Source organism: Macaca fascicularis, chromosome 3, assembly GCF_037993035.2.
Source record: "Macaca fascicularis isolate 582-1 chromosome 3, T2T-MFA8v1.1".
NCBI lineage: Eukaryota > Metazoa > Chordata > Mammalia > Primates > Cercopithecidae > Macaca > Macaca fascicularis.
The window spans coordinates 153,940,544-153,960,939 of NC_088377.1; the positions used below are offsets into that span (position 1 = coordinate 153,940,544).

The 20,396-nt window shown below is 41.5% G+C and overlaps 1 protein-coding gene across 3 annotated transcripts in view; it reads left to right on the forward strand.

Annotated features, from left to right (window-relative positions):
• Window positions 1–1,509: 1,509 nt before the first annotated feature.
• Window positions 1,510–20,396, forward strand: part of IFRD1 (interferon related developmental regulator 1) — a 53,071-nt gene continuing 34,184 nt past the window's right edge. For 2 of the 3 annotated variants that reach the window (XM_045388553.2, XM_065542474.1), the window contains exon 1: window positions 1,510–1,784. The gene's annotated coding sequence lies outside the window, so the exon portion shown is untranslated. Of the gene's footprint in view, window positions 1,785–14,068; window positions 14,173–20,396 lie in introns of all 3 variants that reach the window. The other variant, XM_045388554.2, reaches the window with a different exon arrangement.

A 20,396-nucleotide genomic window follows, 5' to 3' on the forward strand; every position in this document is an offset into this window, starting at 1 on the left:
TGAGTACACAGACGCAGGGTCTAAAACAAGAAATCAGTCTGCAAACAAATATGAGTAAGAATTTAAACTAGGGGCCTGATCTTCAGCACAAATGTTGAAGTGGGAACTTTCAGGACCTGGTGAACAGAAGGCAAGCTTTGAATAATGTTGGCCAAGAAGAACAATCTCGAGATCAGGAAATGGGCCAATAGTGTGCCCTCTGTGAACCAGAGAGCAGCCCTCATTGTCTGCTGGGAAAGCATCCTCTTCAAAGGCACTTCTGGAGGGACCTCAGCCACGCCACAGCCACTTTCAGGGATCAGTGTGGAGAAAGATTCATAGTCAGGTTGTGGGTGCCTCCACAATGGGATGACTATTGTTTGCATCACCTGAGGGGTGGAAAGTGACCACTGGCTGGGAGAATGCAATCTCAGAGATTAGTACCTAAGGGGGAAGGAAATGCAGAGATGGTGGTTTCTGCTCTGTGAGCTGCCCAGCCCCTCCCACCTCCTATTGCTTGCAGGGGCTGTGGTCAAGGTTGCAAGAGGATCAGTGCGGACTGAGTATGACCACTCAGTCCTCCTGCATGAGACTTCTGACAACGCCACATTTGACAAGGGAGGAAACAGGAAGTGGGGGGCTTAGATGGAAACATGGGGTGGGGGATGGTATATTCAAGACTTCAAAGGGCAAGTGTTTTTGCCAATTCAGGTTCCCCAGTGACTGAAGATGTTGAAATGTGTTTCCTGTGTTGCTTCTTTTCTGTGTTGACCAGCTCTGTAACTAATGACACCTGCAGTCTGCTGCAGAGCTCTGCATCCTGACAATCAGAACAAACCATTAATCTCACAGTCCTATAGCAGAAAGCTAGGGTCAATTAGTTACCAAAATTGATACTTATTATGGGGAAAATTTATAACAGAATAGATGGCAAGCCATCTGTACAACTCTGGCAATGCCCTTGGATTGCACAGACAAGATTAGGAAATTAATAACAGAGTTGTGCTCCATCTATCTTCTAGAAAACACATCTAATTTTCCCCCTTAGCTTCATTTTTATGTTTCCACTTTGTGCAGATCTTTTACTTGCTTTTTCCTCCCTCTTATTTAACTCTTAAAAGAAGAACGGGAGCAATGTTTCCAGCAAGAAAGTTAGTACTTTTCCTGCTCAGGTCATCCCCTGATTCAAAGGAGAAAATTTTCAGGTGTTTATAAGAACACCTGACCATTTGGCTGCATCTCAAGAACTGGGATCAGGAGGTCTGAGTCCAGAGAAGGAAAAAAACCAGTTGGATCAGTGGGCGAGAGATGGGAGAATAAATAGGGTTGTGACAAAGAGAAGGTCAGCTGTAAATGGGTCAGGAGACCAGAGTGGACAGAGTAGGCCCTGGAATGCTTGCTCGGAGGCCTGCCATGAAGGATTTCTGCCTGCTTCCCCACCCTACCCCGGGGGCAGGATGACTCAGCACTTCCTATTGTTGTGAAGGCCAACCCCAGGAGGCCCTACCAAGGCTGACTGCTGTTAAAACCAGACTGCACTCCTTCTGGCTCCTGGTTCATTCAAGGTCTACATAGTTAAAGGTTGTTCCAGAGGGATGTATGTAATTCATCCCAGTATTTAACGTTTCTTTATTATTTTACTTGAGCCAATAGCCTGAACTGGTCAAGCTTTGGGCTGATGTCAGCTGCTTTATCTGGTAGCACTGTTACATAAAGTTAACATTTATTGGTGATCACTAGGTGCCAACATTATGCGAAGAACTTTACACGGACCTCCCATTTAATTCTCAGAAGCTGATCACAAGGTAGGTATTATCATCTCCATTTGCATATGAGAAAACAGAGGCTTAAAGATGTTACACTGCTCAAAGACTAAGATGCTACTCAAGTCTTTTGAGTTAAGAGTCCATGCTCTTAACCCGGTAAGTGGTGGGTACCTTGGCAGAGATTAGAAATGTTTCTTTGAGATTAAACAAAAACCAGAAGGTGATCATATGCAGGAGAACATGGAGAAAATCAAAAGCAAATAGTGGGTCGGGAAGGTGATGAGGAGGGAAGGATAGAGGGAGGGAAGCATGAGCTCTTGGTAGAAAATCAAAGTAGTTAAAACCTCTGGCCCTTTGTGGCCACGTAGGGTCCCACCTATAGGATTGCTCACCTAACATCTTTTCAAGATCGACATGCTTTGTTAACTCCATTTTTCATGTATGTGTTCCATGGATTTATCATGTATATCTGGATTCTTCCAGCCACCAGGGGACAAGTGTGAATTCAGTGTGACTGAAGAGGCATCTGCCATACTGTGACTGAAACGCAGGTTCAGTTGCTCGCTGCTTGCAGAATCCAATTAACAAGAGCGGATCTGGTATAAAGAAAGTAATTTATTCCAAAGCTTAGCTTATGAGAAGAAATACAGGTTCTTCCCTTTAACGATACTGCTTTGCTTTGGGGGCAGACAGCAGGGGCTTTTAAAGGGGGACTTGGCATGAACAGCATGCAGGGGAGGGAGCCAGCAGGTGGGGGTCTACTTGACTCACTTATGGTGTCTTATCTACCCCGCGGTCCAGCTGGTGCCATTGCAGGCAGAGCTAGGTTGTAAAGTGGCCATTGTCTGGAGATGCTCTCCAGGTGGAGAGAGTTCCGTTGCAGGCATACTTTTGTAAATTGTAAATTGACTGTGCTGTCTTAAGGTAATCTGGTGCTCTGGAGCTTCTAAGTCAGCACAGAGTCAGCTTGCTGTGTAGGGAGTGTCTGGTGAAGGGAAGGTAAAGATTATGATAGTATTTTGTTCTTTCTTTCTTTTTTTTTGAGACGGAGTTTCGCTCTTGTCGCCCAGGCTGGAGTGCAATGGTGTGATCTTGGCTCACTGCAACCTCCACTTCCCAGGTTCAAGCGATTCTCCTGCCTCAGCCTCCCAAGTAGCTGGGACTACAAGCGCCTGCCACCACGCCAGCTAATTTTTGTATTCTTAGCAGAGATGGGATTTCACCATGTTGGCCAGGCTGGTCTCGAACTCCTGACCTCAGGTGATCCACCCACCTCAGCCTCCTAAAGTGCTGGGATTGCAGGCCTGAGCCACCGTGCCCGGCCTGTTTCAAAAATTTTTTTAATTCTTAATTTCTTCATTGACCCATTGGTAGTTCACGAGCATGTTGTTTAATATTCATGTCCTTCTGTATTTTCTGAGGTTCCTCTTGTTTTACTGATTTCTCATTTTATTCCTTTGTGGTCAGAAAAGATATGAGATATGACTTCTACCTTTTTGAATGTATTGATATTTGTCCTGTGGTCTAAGATGTGGTCGATTCTGGAGAATGCTCCATGTATTGATGAAAAGAATATGTACTCTACAGCACTTGGGTGATTGTCAGGTTTTGTTTTGTTTTGTTTTTTTGAGAGAGCATCTCACTCTGTTGCCCAGGCCAGAGTGCAGTGTTGGCATGATTTTAGCTCACTGCAGCCTCAAACTCCTGGGCTCAGGCAATCTTCCTGCCTCAGCCTCCCAAGTAGCTGGGATTATAGCTGTGGCACCATGCCCAGCCAAATGTCAGTTTTTTATCTTTCTCTTCACTGACATCTTCAAACATACTCAGTGTGATGGTGAATTTTAGATGCCAACTTGACTGAATGGAGGAATGTGTAGATGGCTGGTAAGGCATCGCTTCTGGGTTTATTTGTGAGGTTTTCCAGAGATGATTGATTTGGGAGTCAGTGGACTGAATGAGGAAGATCTGCCCTCAATGCGGGTGGGCACCATCCAGTGTGGGCTAGGGTCCTGGCTAGCACAAACAGGTAGAAGGAGGGGAGATTCTCTCTCTCTCCCTTCTGGAGCAGGACACCTTTTCTCCTCCTGCCCTTGGACATCCAATTCTAGGTTCTTTGGCTTTTGGACTCTACAAACTTGCATCAGAGGCTTCTCAGGGGCTGCTGGACCTTTGACCTTGGACTAAGGGTTGCACTGTTGGCTTCCCTGGTTTTGAGGGTTCTGGATTTGGACTGAGCCACACTACCAGCTCTCTGGTTCTCCAGCTGATAGGTGGCCTGTTGTGGGACTTCTCTACCTCTGTGATCATATGAGTCAAATCCTCCTAATATATCCCCTTTCATATATCCTATTAGTTCTGTCTCTCTGGAGAACCCTGACTAATACACTCGGGCACTACACCTTCAAGAAAAACAAAACAAACAAAACCACCACCACCTATTACTCTAGTTCTTTCTTGTCATCATCCTGTTTTCTCTGTTTACTGTTAAATCTGAATAAATATCTGCACTTTTTCATCTTCATTTGTTCGCTGCCCCAAAACTCTTAATCCCATGAAATCTGGCTTTTGCTAAAACATTCTCTTTCTTTCTTATTTTGTAGAAACAAAAGACTTTACATCAGGCCACTTGTCTTTGGTATTCCTCTCTCCTTCCTTTCATGCATAAAACTTTCAGCCAGGTGTGGTGGTTCACTCCTGTAATCCCAGCTACTTGGGAGACTGAGGTGGGAGGACACTTGAGCCTGGAGTTCAAGGCTACAGTGAGTTATGATTACACCACTGCCCTCCAGCATGGGTGACAGGGTGAAACCTGTCCTTAAAAAAATAAAAATAAAAATGAACTTGTCTCATATTTCAGCTGTGGAGACTTAGCTAGAAACTACATTCCCCAGTCTCCCTTGCAGTTGAGAATGGGCACTTGGCCAGGAGTGGGGGCAACTTATGCCTTCCCTTAAGCTGACTACTTGTCCTGTCACTCGTCTTTTGTTCTCACCACTGGTTGGAAGATTTTAGTCTGTTTCGTGCTGCTATAACAGAATAGCACAGAATGGGTAGTAACTTATAAACATGAGAAGTTTATTTGGCTTATAGTTCCAGAGACTGGTAAATCCAAGAATGAGGGGCCGCATCTTGTGAGGGCCTTCTTGCCGCATCATGTAAACCAAAAATACAATTATAAGTCCTGCCAACCATCTGAATGGACCCCTCCTCTTGGCCAAGGGGATTCCAAAGTTAACCTGAAAAATTAGTTCAGGCCATGATGGGAAGTGGGATCCAGACATGTCTCATTATGCCCTCATCCTTTTTGTAATTACTGATAGAACAGACTCTTTGAGTCTGATAAGAATTTACAATCTATTTACAATCTATTCTCCCTGAAGCCTGCTACCTGGAGGCATCATCTGCATGATAAAACCTTAGTCTCCACAACTTCTTATTGTAACCCAGTCATTTCTTTCTATTGGTAATAACTCCTCCAACCCACTGCCAATCATAAAACCTTTAAATTTACCAATGACCTGGAGGCCCCCGCTCCTTGAGTTGTCACGCCTTTCTGGACTGAACCAATGTATATCTTACGTGCATTGATTTATGTCTCATGTCTCCCTAAAATGTATAAAACCAAGCTATACCCCAATCACTTTGGGCATATGTTGTCAGAAACTCCTGAGGCTGTGACACAGGTGTGTCCTTAACCTTGGCAAAATAAGCTTTCTAAATTGAACGAGACCTGTCTCAGACACTTTTGGTTTGCAATCAAAACATGACAGAAGGCATCACAAGGCAAAAGAGTGTGCAAGAGAAGGCAAGAGGGGGTTGAATTTACTTTCATAACAAACTGACTCTCAAGATAATGACATTAATCCATTTATTAGGGCAGAGCCCTCATGACCTAAACACCTCCAATTAGGCCACATCCCACAATCCTGTTGCATTGGGGATTAAGTTTCCAACACATGAACTTTGGGGGACTCATTCGAACCACAGTAGAAGCAGTTGCTGTTAAGGTGGCAGGGCTAGCATGTTGAGGACAGCAATGCTCCTCTGCCAGTCCTAAACTGATAACCACTGGACTTTTACATGTGAGAGAATTACATTTACACTACATTTTCATCATTCTATTTTGTGGTCCTTTTGTCTCAGTAGCTTAGCAATTAAATTACCCTAATAAACTCCTTTATTTCATTTTTAAAAAGTAATATGCATTCATTGTATAAACTTAACTTGATGATAAATAGAAAAACAACATAAACAATAGCTATTGATCCCTTTTACTAATTATTCTGTCTCCTGTGTTTAATTGATTTCTTTTCTTTCTCCTACTCACAAGCTTAGACATACCCCAGAACTATCTCTTATCTTTCTATACTCTATCACAGAGAATAACTCATGTAGTGCTTGACTTCATCATTAATTTGTTCACTCATTCAAAAATATCTAGTGAGACCCACATTCTGCGAAGTGCTGGGGATACAAAAATGCATCAGATGTGGCTCCTATTCCCAAGGAGATCACAGTCTGGAGAGGAGAGGGAAAGGCAGCTATAAACAGGTCCTTTTAACACAGGGTGCTGAGTGCCTTGATGGAGCACTGTATGTGGCATTACAGAGGAAGGCACCTCACCGGCTTGATTGGAGCAGAGGGGTGGGTCTCTATGAAGATCCCCAGGAAAAGGTGAGCCCGGTAAAGAGAGTTTGGAAGGAGGAGGGATGAGGGAAAAGGGAGATAATTCTCAGCCAAGAGGTCAGTCAGGAACCAAAAGTCCAGATGTAAAAACTTTCAAGGCATTTGCCGGAAATGCAGTATTGTGTTGACATGTGAGAAGTGCAAAGCAAGGGTGTCAAGAGCTGAGCTGACAAAGGGGTTCGAGATCACACAGGCTTTGCTTATAATGCTATGGAGGCTTGGGCCTTCTCCTGATGAAGCTTTAATGAAGAGTATTAACCAGAAGTGTGAGATTATCAGATCTACCCACAGGTAGAGGATTCTGGGTGGCTGGGTGAAGGATAGGTCTCTAGGAGGTAAACGGGGTGGAAACAGGGAACCAGTTTGGAAAAGCTATTTGCAATGGAGTAGTTAAGAGGCAGCAACACGTAGATCTAAGGTACTGGCATTAAGAATGAAGAAATAAATGAACTTGAGAAATATTTAGGAAATTAGATGGGCATGGCTTGGTGACTGAAGAGGAAATAAGATGAAGGATAAAAGATGACTCCTAGGGTTCTCACTTGCGTGGCTGGCAAGATGAGGGTGAGAGTGTTAGTGACTTAGTTATCATCTGCTTATGAGGTGGTTTATATTGAAGGAAAGGAAGCTTAACCTTCAGACTCCCTTCCTTGCATGAAGCCATTCAAAGGTTCTGGGAAGGGCCCTAGCAACTTTGTATACTTGAATCTGTATTATTTTCCTTAAACAGAGCCTCTACCCTTTTAAAGCTGGTATTAGCTTCAGACACACAAAACCTGAATCCACCCTGCCCGTCCCCTTTCAAGTCATCTTATTACCAGTAGATCAATCTTCCTAAAAACAAAACGTTGACATCATGTCAATCCTCTTCTCAAAAGCTATTGTCATCATGACAACAGACTTTATCAACTTGACAGTTTTTGGAGTGGCCCTTTACTTCCTCTAAAATTCATCTCCCAACATATCTTTATAGTTCAGAAAAGTAACTTTGACCTGTCTGTCCAAAAGCAAGGAAATCATTTACAAATGTCTGAACTCTTTGGTTCTTAGACCTATCTACCAATTGAGTTGCCTTAGTTGCAATTACTCCATTGTACTTTCTTGTTTATCACCCATATTCTTGCATTGTTTTTATCCCAATTGTGGCTTTTTCCACTTTAAAGCACTTGCCTAATCTCAGACCTGTCTATTCAGTTGTGTTTGGCATGTCTTGTACCTACAGAAACCACTGGCATATGCACACATCACTCTGTATCATAGCCATTGGGCACATCCAGCATGTGATTACACTTTAGAATTCTGCTTTTGGTCACGTTAAGTCAAAGGCAATTTGCAGTCTAGAATGTTCATTAAGAAGTATAAACCCTTGAACATCAGTTATTTGATAGTTCCAATATCTGGAACACAGCATGCTGTCATCTGCAGTCAGAGGTGTGTTGGCCCATTCTCTCATCTGAGAGAAGAATTGTCTTCGTTGTTGTTCACCGCACTGCCGCCTGATAAATGGCTTCTAAGGATTTTCCTGCTATCTGAGCAGCTGTTACTCTGTGTATGAAAAATCTAATTTTTACTTTCTAAGATTTCTTCCCATAATGTCCCGTCTGCTTCAACAGATTCTCACTCAGACACACTAAAATTGGACTCATGATATCAATTTAATATTTTAGTAATCTCAATAAACAAGGCAGTCTTACCATGTTCTTTTTTCTTTTGGGATAAGGCAGGCCTAGCATCTTCCTAAAAAAAGAACATACTCTGCAACGTCATGTTACAAAAATTGCAGCTTGGTTTTCTATTGATAGTCCTTCAGTTTTTCTTATAAGAGGGTAACTCATGAGAAAAGTTGTTATATAAATAAAATATAGAATGTTGCTTTTAGAAGACACTTCTGAGCCATAGAGCATAGTGCTGATATTTCAGTCAGATCTTTCTCGTCTCCCTTCTTCTCAGCTTCTTCCTACTTCTTCATCCTCTCCACATTTGTTCCATGTTGGCAGATACAAATCAGAGGTGTGGTGGGGTTTACAGCACTTACAGAGCCCCAAGGGCTTTTTTTTGGATAAAAGGACTTGGAGCTGCCCACTATCATTCTACAGAGGGAGTTAGGAGCCAAGCATAGCAAAAAATTGTAATCAGCAACGTAGAAAAGATGCAACCTGAGACAGGTGAAGGATTTGGGAGCCCGATTCTTTTTTAGGAAAATGCTGTTTTCTATATCATAATTCCCTTCTGTTATCCCAAGCCTCCTGATTGTTGTGGTACTTTGGGGATTCAGGGATGGATGTGTGTCGGTGCCGGGAATACAGCAGACAGGGAAGCCTGGCAGCAACCTGGAAGGTGGTTCTGAGACGGCCAGGGGTGGTCTGCTGAACACTGGAGCAGCAGTCTAGCTCTTTGCTCCTAGCTGAGGGGACAAGCAGTAGCGAGGGCAGATGTGTGGAACAGGTGAGCATTCCTTGGGGATTTTCAGAAGTACCTAGGAAGGAGAACCTGGTAAAAGTCTAAACTTCCTTTTCATCACAAATGACATGAGCCCTGATTTTTGTTGCCTTGGGAACACTAGAAAATAGAGAAGTCTTTCACATCTGGCCTACCCAGAATAAACCTTCATGAGCCCATGTCCAGGAATGGGGCTAATTCCCTGCTTCCCTTACACACACATGTTCATTCCTAACTACTTTTCATCCCCTTTCTGTCTCTGTCCATTTTGGGGTTGACCAAGTGGGTGGACCAGACTTTAGTCCTCCCTTTAGGGAGCCAGAAGGATCACCTATTGCGGCTTCCTACTCCACCAGAAGTGGCCTGGGGTACTCATACAGCCTGGGGCCTGATGTAGAAGATTCTCCCAGCATCGAGTTTCATATAGGTCAGCACCATGTTCCCCAGCTAATTGATACAGAGGCTCCCCAAAGGCCAGTGAGGGTGGAAGGACCATTCCTCAGAGCTTCTCTGGCTGAAGGTTTTACATAATTACTCCTTGAGATGAATGGAACTTATTATTTCTTTCCTTTCTTCTTCTTTCTTGCCTCATCCTTCTCCTCCCCTCCCTCTCACTTTCTTTTCTTCATGTGTCCTTGATCCTAGAACGTTTTCTGCTTATTATTTTTCAAGCTGTATTGCTGTTACTACCAGTATCCTGTGTTTCCTGTTGTGTCCAGAAAGCTACTTATACCATTAGTGCTTTACAGGGCACAAAGGGAGCTAAGGAAGCTTAAGGCTAGGCTAGGAGGTTACTGTCTAGCTCTTTTGGCTAGAAATTATTATACGAAGACATATACTATTGTTTTAACTATATGTCATATTATATATATTGAATTAAGATTGATTGGTCTCAATATATAAATATGTGGTAACAAAATTCAAATCTGATAATTCAGCATAATGGTTCAGGACTTTTTCTCCTCTTGAGAAATAGGACTTTACTACTACCTACAGCGTCTACTCTCTTATCTATGTTGCAGAATAAGCATGACATGCATCAGTTTGGAATATTTTAGGTGAAATCACCTAGAAGCCAGGTTCTGGATGAGATGTGGTGTGATCATTTATCTTTAGACTCACAACTGCAGTTCACCATCCCGCCACCTATTCCTCACATCTATGCAGTCCTCCTTCCCATCCTATTGTAATACTGGGAGGGAAATATCCAGGGCAGTAGGAAACTCCCTTGTCCTAACCTCCATAATCTGTTTCTCTACTATCTACATTGATGACCAAAGGTCATTGGGATTACTCTTTCTGCCTAAACGAGTGGAAGCAGAAATGTCACCATTATGAAAGTAGTATTTGAATTAAAGAAAGGGGCTGCCAAGCATTCTGTCTATTCATTATGATCTTTTGGGAATCTTCTTTATATGGAAACTCCAGTCATCTGAGGCCTCAATTCTTAGAAAGCAAGCATCTCCACATGCTGTTCTTGACATAGATGTACTTGTTCATAAATATTTCATCCATTTTGGCATCCTCCACATCCTATGTGCTCGATACATATTTACTAAACAAACAAGTGATTCTTGCTGCCTTTAATAGTGTTGTGTTGGCGGTATGAACACAATTTAATACTAGAAGATATTAGTCATCAGGCCAGCCATTTAGCCACGTCCTCTTATTGCCTACTCCTATAATTACATGGTAACTATAGAGGCATGAATGCCCAGGGCATTCATAATATGTATCCTATTTTCTTATATTCATTTGTTTTGAGCATCAAAAATCAGTTATTGTGGCCTACTGTGTAGTGGGCATTTTAACTGTAAGTGGTAGAGAGTGTAGATTTTTTAGAATTCTCACAATAGTGTGGTAAGAAATTATCTTCATTTTTCATTCATGTATTGGTTCATTCAACAACCATGTGTCAGGATCTGTGTTAGATACTAAGGAGACAACAGTAAACACCACAGACAAGATCTTGACCTTCATGGCACTTAGAGCTGAGACTTAGAGAAGTAACTTGTAGTTAGAGACATATCAAGTGACCAAGCCAGGATTTGAATCTGATTCCAAAATTTATGCTGTCTCTGAAAAATAGTGATAATCAGTTACAAAGAACTTGCCAAGTGCCAATCCTTTACAACCTGGCTCATTTTTAGACCTTTGAACCAATTCCATGGATTAAGTATGAACATCCTCATTTTACAAACGAGGAAATGGGACTCTCAGAGATTAAATAACTTGCCTAAGATCACTAAGCTAGTAGACAGCAGGGCTTAGATCTGGACACACATCACCCTGGCGTCAAAGTCCGTGCTGCTTCCATGTGGTCACACTGCTGGCCAATGGCATAATGAAGAGAAAAGTCCAAAGGCCAAGCACTGTAGGAGCTTATGGTTTAGCAGGTGAGAAAAGTAAAATACACTTACAGTGCAAAGCAGAATATAAGGTCACAAGAGTGTAAGCAAACTGCTTTGGGGTTGAAGAGGGATTATTTTAGTCTAAGGAGTCTTTGAAAACAGAGGACAAGGGAAAATACTCTGATAGACCTATACCGTATCATCTTTCAAGTAGGAAATGACCTATTATTCTGAGGAAAACACAATACAAATAGAAGTTAGGATTATTTCATTTCTTTAATCTTTTTTTCTCAATGAATATATTCATTATATACAATTTATTGAGTGTCAGAATGGATATGGCACTGTAAGACCTTTCAATTTCAGAGATATTAAACTGTTAAAACATGTGGATCATAGAATCAACTGTAACCTCCAAATGGGTTCTCCTTGCCTGCCACCCAGACAGAGCCGATTTATCAAGACAGGGAAATTGGAATAGAGAAAGAGTTTAATTCATGCAGAGCCAGCTGTACAGGAGACTGGAGTTTTATTATTACTCAAATCATTCTCCCCAGAAACTCAGGCATCAGCGTTTTTAAGGACAATTTGGTGGGTAGTGGGTTGGAAAGTGGGGTGTGCTGATTGGCTGGGTCACAGATTAAATCACAGGGAGTCAAAGCTGTCCTCTTGTGCTGAATCATTTCCTGGGTGGGGCCAGAAGACCAGATGAGCCAGTTTATCCATCTGGGTGGTGCCAGCTAATCCACTGAGTACTGATTCACTGAGGGTCTGCAAAATGCCTCAAGCACTGCTTTTAGGTTTTACAGCAGTGTTGTTATCTCCAGGAGCAATTTGGGGAGGTTCAGAATCTTGCAGCCTCCAGCTGCATACTCCTAAACCATAATTTCTAATCTTGTGGCTAATGTGTTAATCCTGCAAGGGCAATCTAGTCCCCAGGCAGAAAGGGGGTTTGTTTTGGGAAAGGGCTGTTATCATCCTTTGTTTCAAAGTTAAACTATAAACTAAGTTCCTCCCAAAGTTAGTTCTGCCTACCCCCAGGAATTAACTACGACAGCTTGGAGGTTAGAAGCAAGATGGAGTCAGTTAGGTCAGATCTTTCGCTGTCATAATTTTCTCAGTTATAATTTTTGTAAAAGCAGTTTCATAACTAAAGATAGTTTCTTTTTTTGAGACAGAATGTCGCTCGGCCACCCAGGCTGGAGTACAGTGGTGTGATCTTGGCTCACTGCAACATCCACTTCCCAGCTCAAGCTATCCTCCCACTTCAGCCTCCCGAGTAGCTGGGACCACAGGCACAAGCCACCATGCCCGGGTAATTTTTGTATTTCTTTTTTTAGAGACAGGGTTTCACCATGTTGCCTAGGCTGGTCTTGAACTCCTGAGCTCAAAGTGATTAGCCTGCTTTGGCCTCCCAAAGTGCTAGGATTACAGGTGCGAGCTACTGTGCCTGGCTGAGTGTCTTATTTTTTTAATTGATGAGCATGTCTTGCTCTCTGTTCGAGGTATTTTAATTAGTAAAAGTATTGAAGAGTCATAGTCTCTTCTCATTTTCATTGAGGTCCCAGTGGGGCTGCTGTGTATAGTTGCTTATTTTGTGCACTGAACATAGGTACCAAGCTGAGAGCATGAAAAGAGTTTGAAATCAAGTCTACATACTAAACAATGCTTCTCACTGCAGGACTGACTCATTCCCACCAAAAGAAGGGCATTTAGGAGCCTTCTTAAAATCTGTATGAATTAGAAAGATTTTTCTATGGGCTAGGAATGGCCCTGGGTCCCACAGCAGGAATGATGATAATGGTGCCACAACAGCCAAGGTTATATACTGTACTTAATATGATAACACATTTTTAATATGTCTACTATGTACTTTAAAAACTGTAGAAGTTTATTAAACTCTAAATTAAATTTAAGATTAACGTAGCAATTAAGTAATTACATCATCGTAAAATTTGTTAATGAAAATTTTTATTGATTCCATGTTATTACATAAAGACAAATTATAATATGGGGTAAAATGAAATAATTTTAACTTTCAACTATACAATATTTTTGCACATAATTTCAGGGGTTTCAAAGACCAACTAAATCCCATTTTGTGGGATGTTTGGATCTCAGATTATATACTAATATCACACTCATACTATTGTACAGAAAGATTAAAAAAGAATTGAACACGTACAAATATTAATATAAACATGACACTTTCCATAGACATTGAAAAGGTCACTCACACTTTGGCTCATACATGATTCTGAATTACCTGGTTACTGACAAATATATTTTGGAAGTGTTCAATTATTTTTTTGATCACCCTATATCATTTAACAACTTCTTCTGAGAGGTTTCAAATGCCAACTCGGCAATCCTAGCCTGGATACTATTGTGCCATGACTAAATATTATGGCTCATATTGCAAGATGCCTTTTATAGGTTGGATTAATGGTGAACAGAGTAATATTTTATTGGATGGCAATAATTTTACTTTAGATTTCAATAAGTGATGGCGGTATTACCTCTCCACTGCAACACTCCTTCAAAATCAGATCAACACATAACCACCTGCCGACAAAACCAGAGCATCTCTGAAAGCTTCAGAGTTGTCATAGTGACCATCAAATTGTGAGCCACTCCAGGGCTTATTCTCATAGAGAGTGAAGATTCCCAGGACAATGAGTCATTATTAAAGCAGAGAGAACCTCTAAATGGTTCCCTTACTAGATCAGTGAGTGTTTGACTGCAAAACATGGATCTGACAACGTGGGTATCATCATTAGCCAGGGGCTGTCTTCAATTTCACAGACTATGTCATGAAACTGTCATGTTAAACATTTATTTTTCTAGCTGAATGTCATCTTTAAGGAATATTATTTCACTGGAGAATTTGCTAAGAGAAGACTGACTTGGATTTTGCCAGTCCAAAACTGAGCCAGAGGAATCTGCTACAGGTGTGTGTGTGAGTGTGTGTGTGTGCGCGTGTGCTTATAGAAAACACCACATGGTCTGACTGCAACCACGTACATGAGCTCCAACAGCCAGTATAAATTCAAGTTGCCCTTAACAGAAATATTTTTATCTGGTCAGGTTTTAATTGGCTCTTACTAAAATGAACATTCAACATTCATACTTCATTATATCATTAATTTTGAAATATTTTATATGCCTATTACTCTATCGATATTTTGTTTGTTTGTTTTTTGTTTTTTGAGATGGAGTCTTTCTCTGTTGCCCAGACTGGAGTGCAATGGCATGATCTCAGCTCACTGCAACCTCTGCCTCCTGGTTTCAAGTGATTCTCTTGCCTCAGCCTCTCGAGTAGCTGGGATTACAGGCATGGGCCACCACGTCTGGCTAATTTTTGTATTTTTAGTAGGGACGGGGTTTCACCATGTTGGCCAGGCTGGTCTTGAACTCCTGACCTCAGGTATCTGCCCACCTTGGCCTCTCAAAGTGTTACGATTACAGGCGTGAGCCACTGTGCCAGGCTGAATATTTTTCTTCTTAAAGAAAAAGAATTTCAAATAATGTTGACTGATTAAAGCAGATACTTTTCTTTAAAATTTTCCTTTTTTAAAAATGAAAATATTTGTTCAAGAAACATGTTTTAACCATGAATGAAAGCTGAATGCAACAAATGCAAAATGAGGTCACCAAGGCACATGCCAAGTATTTTGCTTCATTGAACACCCAGAGCAGCAGTGATGAAAATGAATGTAGGGGGATTAGGGATATTCACTATCAATGATTAAATGGGTGGCAGTTTTTCTTGGCCTATACAACGATAATCCATAAATATTTACTTACGTTTTATTAATTCAACAAATATTTGTTGAGTGCCTGTCTGTGCCAATCATGGGGCTGGGTGATTGAGATACAAAGATGAATAAAGCAGAACCTCTGTGTGCTATATTCTGTCCCAGCTAATCAGTGTTTCATAAAAGGGGCTAGTGGCGTGAAGGAGGAGGAGGGATCAGTTCTAGCTATAGGGTGGCCATGAAATCAGGCAATGCAAATATATTATTTCATTGTGATTAGAGTATAAAACCAACAAACCATTTATTATGTATGTGCCTATGTTTCTAGACTTGCCGGCCACCTATAAAAGGGTCAGGAATGATTTTAAAGGAAAAGATACTTGATTAAGGTCTTATATGTAAAAAAATGTTCACCAAGTTTGGGGAAAGGGCTTGGAAAGACATTCCTGATTGAAGGAAATGTCCAGGCAACTGCAAGTGATCTTGCTTAGAGTATAGGAGAAGATTAAGCTGAATAGGTACATAAGTCAGGCTAAAGAGTACAGTGTTTTGTTTTGTTTTGAGACAGGGTCTCTCTCAACCTCTAGAGCCCAAACAATCCTCTCACCACAGCCTCCCAAGTAGTGGGGACAACAGGTGTGTGACCCAGCTAATGCCCAGCTAATTTTGTAATGTTTTTGTAGAGATGGAGTCTCACTATGTTGCCCAAGCTGAAAAAGTATGAATCTTATTCCACAGGCAATCAGGAGCCAGTGAGGAGTTACAAGCCAAGCAGTAACCTGATGATTCAATCAAAAATATGTATGGAGTGTCTCCTACTTTTCAGGCCAGTGCTAGGTGCTGGGTTACAAAGATGAATTAGGTACAAGGAACTCAAAGCCTAGTAAAGAAAAATATAAACAAGTTAGTGCAGTGAAAGTCGTAGATTTTCTATAATAATGATGATGATGATAACTTATTGGGTGTATATCAATACCATGTGCCAGGCATGCGCTAAGTGCCAGCATGTATCATCTTACTTAATTCTCCCATCGACTCCAAGAAGTACCACTGATTAGTGCTATTTTATAGAAGAGGAAATTGAGGAACAGAGATTTGGTAACTTGCAGCTGGTAAGTGGTAAAGCCAGGATTCAAATTCTAATGTTCTGTCTTCAGAAAATGTACCTTGTAACCACTAAGGGCTATGTTACTTCCCCATAATGGAAATCCCTCCAGAGCACTAGGGGCCGCACTAGATAAGGCAATCCATTCTGCGGGGATGAAAGTGGGGGCTGGAAAGTCTTCATGGAGATGGTAATGGGATGAGGGATGGGATAAGGAAGATCATTCTGTTAGCTTAGAGCAGGGCAAAACTAGAGGTGGGACAGTGAACTAAGAGGCTAAGTAATACTTGGTAATATCAGTGGGAAGGAGAGGAAAGGACAGGGTCTAGACATATTTTAGATGTGAAATGGTTTAGCATGCTGAATGAAGTTAGGTTTCTGGTTTGCATATTGAGATGGATAGTAGAGCCATTAACCATGACGCACAATGCCAAAGAAGAAACAGGTTAAGAGTGGGGTAGTAGAGTGGATACATGTTTCATTTGTTAAATTTGACCAGTCTGTGGGATACAAAATGAAGAAGACAGTGATTGGATATGCGGTTCTGGAGTCTGGGATAAATATCAAAGCTAGGGATTTTATTGAATGTCATCTTTGAAGAACTTCAAAAGAATACATTACTTAATTGCTTGTATCTCTCTAAGTGTCAAATCATAACTACTAATTTCATAAAAAATGGGGCCAAATTTTTGGGTAAAAAAGGAATAATAGCACAAGAAAGAAAATAGTGAAGCTGGCAAAGTGTACTACCTCATTTAAAAGCAAACGTGTAGGCAGGTTTTCTAGCGCACAGGGCTGTGAAAATGGCACGGAAGCACTCGTGCATACCTTTGAGGAGAAAAATACAGAGGGTGAGGAGAGAGGTAGATTAAGGTAAAGAGGTAGAGTTTGAGAGAACAAGGGTAGGGAAAGAATATTCCTGAATGTTGCCTCAAGCACATAAAGAGCTATAAGTATAAATGTTGTTGGTTCACTTCCTATTTTGAGAGTTTCTTGATTAGCCTGGGGTTTCTAAAAATTTATCATAAGAAACAGAACCTGGAGACAAAGGCAAATTTGTTTGAATGGATGTATGAATAGAAATAACTTGGGACTAGAAGATACCTCCTTAGCCAAAAAAGACTAGGCTATGGAAATCAAGCCAACAAATAAACAACCTTCAATCTATATATGTCAAGTCAAATTAACCCTATTATCATGTGGATGGAATTTGTTTTATTCCCTCAGTCTTTGGAATATAGCAAACGTACCATTACTCACCCATCATGGCAACGCTTGTTTAGAAGGAAAACTACCATTCATGAATCATCAACCTGAGCATAATGAAAGTTAGCCACCTGGGATACGTTGACAGAAAAATGGATTCCTCCTATTGACAACAACAACAACAACAACAAGAACAGTAACAAACAACCCTATTAAGGACCATTAAGGGAAATGAAAACTCTTAATTCAGAAGCTAAAGATGGGGAAAGAACAAGAGAGTGAAAAAAGCCCAAAAAAGCAGTCATACACAATAATAGTGGGCATAGAAGGAAGGAAATTCTCCAAATACAGTTTTAACAGAGTGTCCCAGAATTCTGTGGAGGCGGAATGAAGTGGGCAGGGCCCTATGTTGGTACATTGTATGTACAAAACAGCAGGTGACAAGAGTGAAGATTTCAAAGACATTTTCTTTCTTGGAACATATGGGACTTTTAAGGGAAGTAGGGGGATAGTTGTACGATTATTTTTACTTATTTCTGAATGCATATAAGACTGTTAGAAATTGCCAAATGGTACCATAATTTTAAAGAGATTGTTAGATATAACAGTACCAGTTAAGATGCTTTTCAGCCCCAAGCCACAGAAATCTCAAGTTTAAATTGTGTTAAATATTAAAGGCATTTATTATGATCACATAAGTGGTCTAGGGGTAGGGGATGGTAGGTGGTGCCTGTTGGTTAATTCGGTGACTCAAAAACCTCATGTATGTTCTTTTACCCTTCTCTTTTGCTATTCTTGGTGTTAGCTTTGTTTGCCTTTATGGTCACAAATGACAACACCCAGAAAAAGACAAGACCATCTGTTCATTTGTATTTCTCTTGGGAAGGTGAAATCTTTCCCTCAAGCCCTCAACTCTTACACCTCACTGGCTAGAGCTGTGTTCTGTGCCCAAGAATAAACCATGTATAAGAGGAATCAATTATGACCCAACCTCTGGAGCTGGGGTAGGTCTAGCCTTCCCCTGAAACACATGGCCACTTGAAGGAGGTTGAATATCTGAACAAAATTGGGGTTCTGAGAATAACGAAGAGAGTAAGATGGATCTGCGGCAGGAAATCAATGAGGTCTGCAACAAATTAATTTCAAAAGACTTTTTTTCTTTTTTTTTTGAGATGGAGTCTTGCTCTGTTGCTTAGGCTGGAGTGCAGTGGTGCAATCTCGGCTCACTGCAACCTCTGCCTCCTGGTTTCAAGCAATTCTCCTTCCTCAGCCTCCAGAGTAGCTGGGACTACAGGCGTTCACCACCACACCAAGCTCATTTTGTATTTTTAGTAGAGATGGGGTTTCACAGTGTTGGCTACGCTAGTCTTAAACTCCTGACCTCAAGTGATCTGTCTGCCTCGGCCTCCCAAAATGCTGGTATTACAGGTGTGAGCCATGGCACTCGGCCACAAAAGCCTTTCTTGAATGGAATGAAAATATTTACTAAGTGTGTCTTATTTATATAATCTTTTAGCAGTCTCAGCAGTTTGATAAATGGTTATTTTCTCTCTTGATTTTAATAAAACAATTAACATAATTATAATTTTAAGACTATTTAAAATAAATATTTCAATGTGATAAGCCTGGTACGGTCAATTTAATTTGGCATAGGTTTGTAAAGTGTCTGTTCAGAATTCTTTTGGCTGGATTGGTTCACAATAATTATCAGTAATGATGAATGAAATTTGGCAGTTCACTCCTCCACAATTTAGAAAGGTGCTAACATGCCTCCAAAGTGTTGGAGAATCTGTTCCTACTTCCTACTGCCTTTCATCTGAGTGTAAAAGATAGGCTTTTAAAGTCCCACTTGCAAATGCCTGGACAGTTTTCTGGAACTCCAAGAGACACTAATCAAGAAAACAGAGGAGTGCTAAGGAGAAAGTGTGAACTATCCCAGCTTGCAAGAATAAAAACTGACTGGACCTAACTTAAGCATAAGAAACAGTTTATTTTAAAAGTTCAGGCTGGGTGCGATGGCTCACCCCTGTAATCCTACTACTTTGGGAGGCCAAGGTGGGCAGACTGTGTGAGTCCAGGAGTTCCAGACCAGCCTTGGAAACACGGCAAAACCCCGACTCTACAAAAAATACAAAAATTAGGCCAGGCAGGGTGGCTCACGCCTGTAATCCCGACACTTTGGGAGGCCGAGGTGGGCGGATCACGAGGTCAAGAGATCTGAGACCATCCTGGCCAACATGGTGAAACCCTGTCTCCACGAAAAATACAAAAATTAGCTGGGCATGGTGGTGCGTGCCTGTAATCCTAGCTACTTGGGAGGCTGAGGTAGGAGAATTGCTTAAACCTGGGGGACAGAGGTTGCAGTGAGCCAAGACTGTGCCACTGCACTCCAGCCTGGGCAATAGAGTGAGATCCTGTCTCAAAAAACAAAAACAAAAACAAAAACAAAAATTAGCCAGGCATGGTGGTGCACACCTGTAGTCCCAGCGGCTTTGGAGGCTGTGGTGGGAGGGTCACCTGACCGCAGTGAGCTGTGATTGCACCACTATACTCCAGTCTGGGTGAAAGGCAAGACACCATCTCAAAAAACCCAAAACAAAACAAAACAAAAAGTTCAGGGTGTTCCCTGGAAGCCTAAGGCAGGAATTCAGTTGAGTCTCTGGCAGTTCTGCTTACCTGGAAGTGGAAGCTCATGACGAGATGGGAAGATCCATTTCTTTATCTGCTTCTCTCTATATTCCTGTTTCATTCTCTCCTCTCTGCAAACTGTCTTTCTTGTTTTTTCATGTCTGTGGTGGGCAGATGATAGCTACTTTTTATTCTCTGCTCAGAAGACAGTCCAGACTCTTCGAGTGTCCCTCAGTTCTAATTCAAATTCCAAGGAGAGAGAATCTGATTTACAAATGATGCTGAGCTCCCGTGCTAGACTAGGAACTTTATGAGGCCAAATACTCTATTTTCAGGCATCCCTTTGTTCTCATGCTCTAGAACATGCTTGGTATATAGTGGACACCTGAGAAATGTTTGTTGAAGGAACTGAGACTTTTCCAAAAATGATGACTATCCAGTGTTGGAACTAGCGGCCCTGAAGAGTTGTGTGATTCCT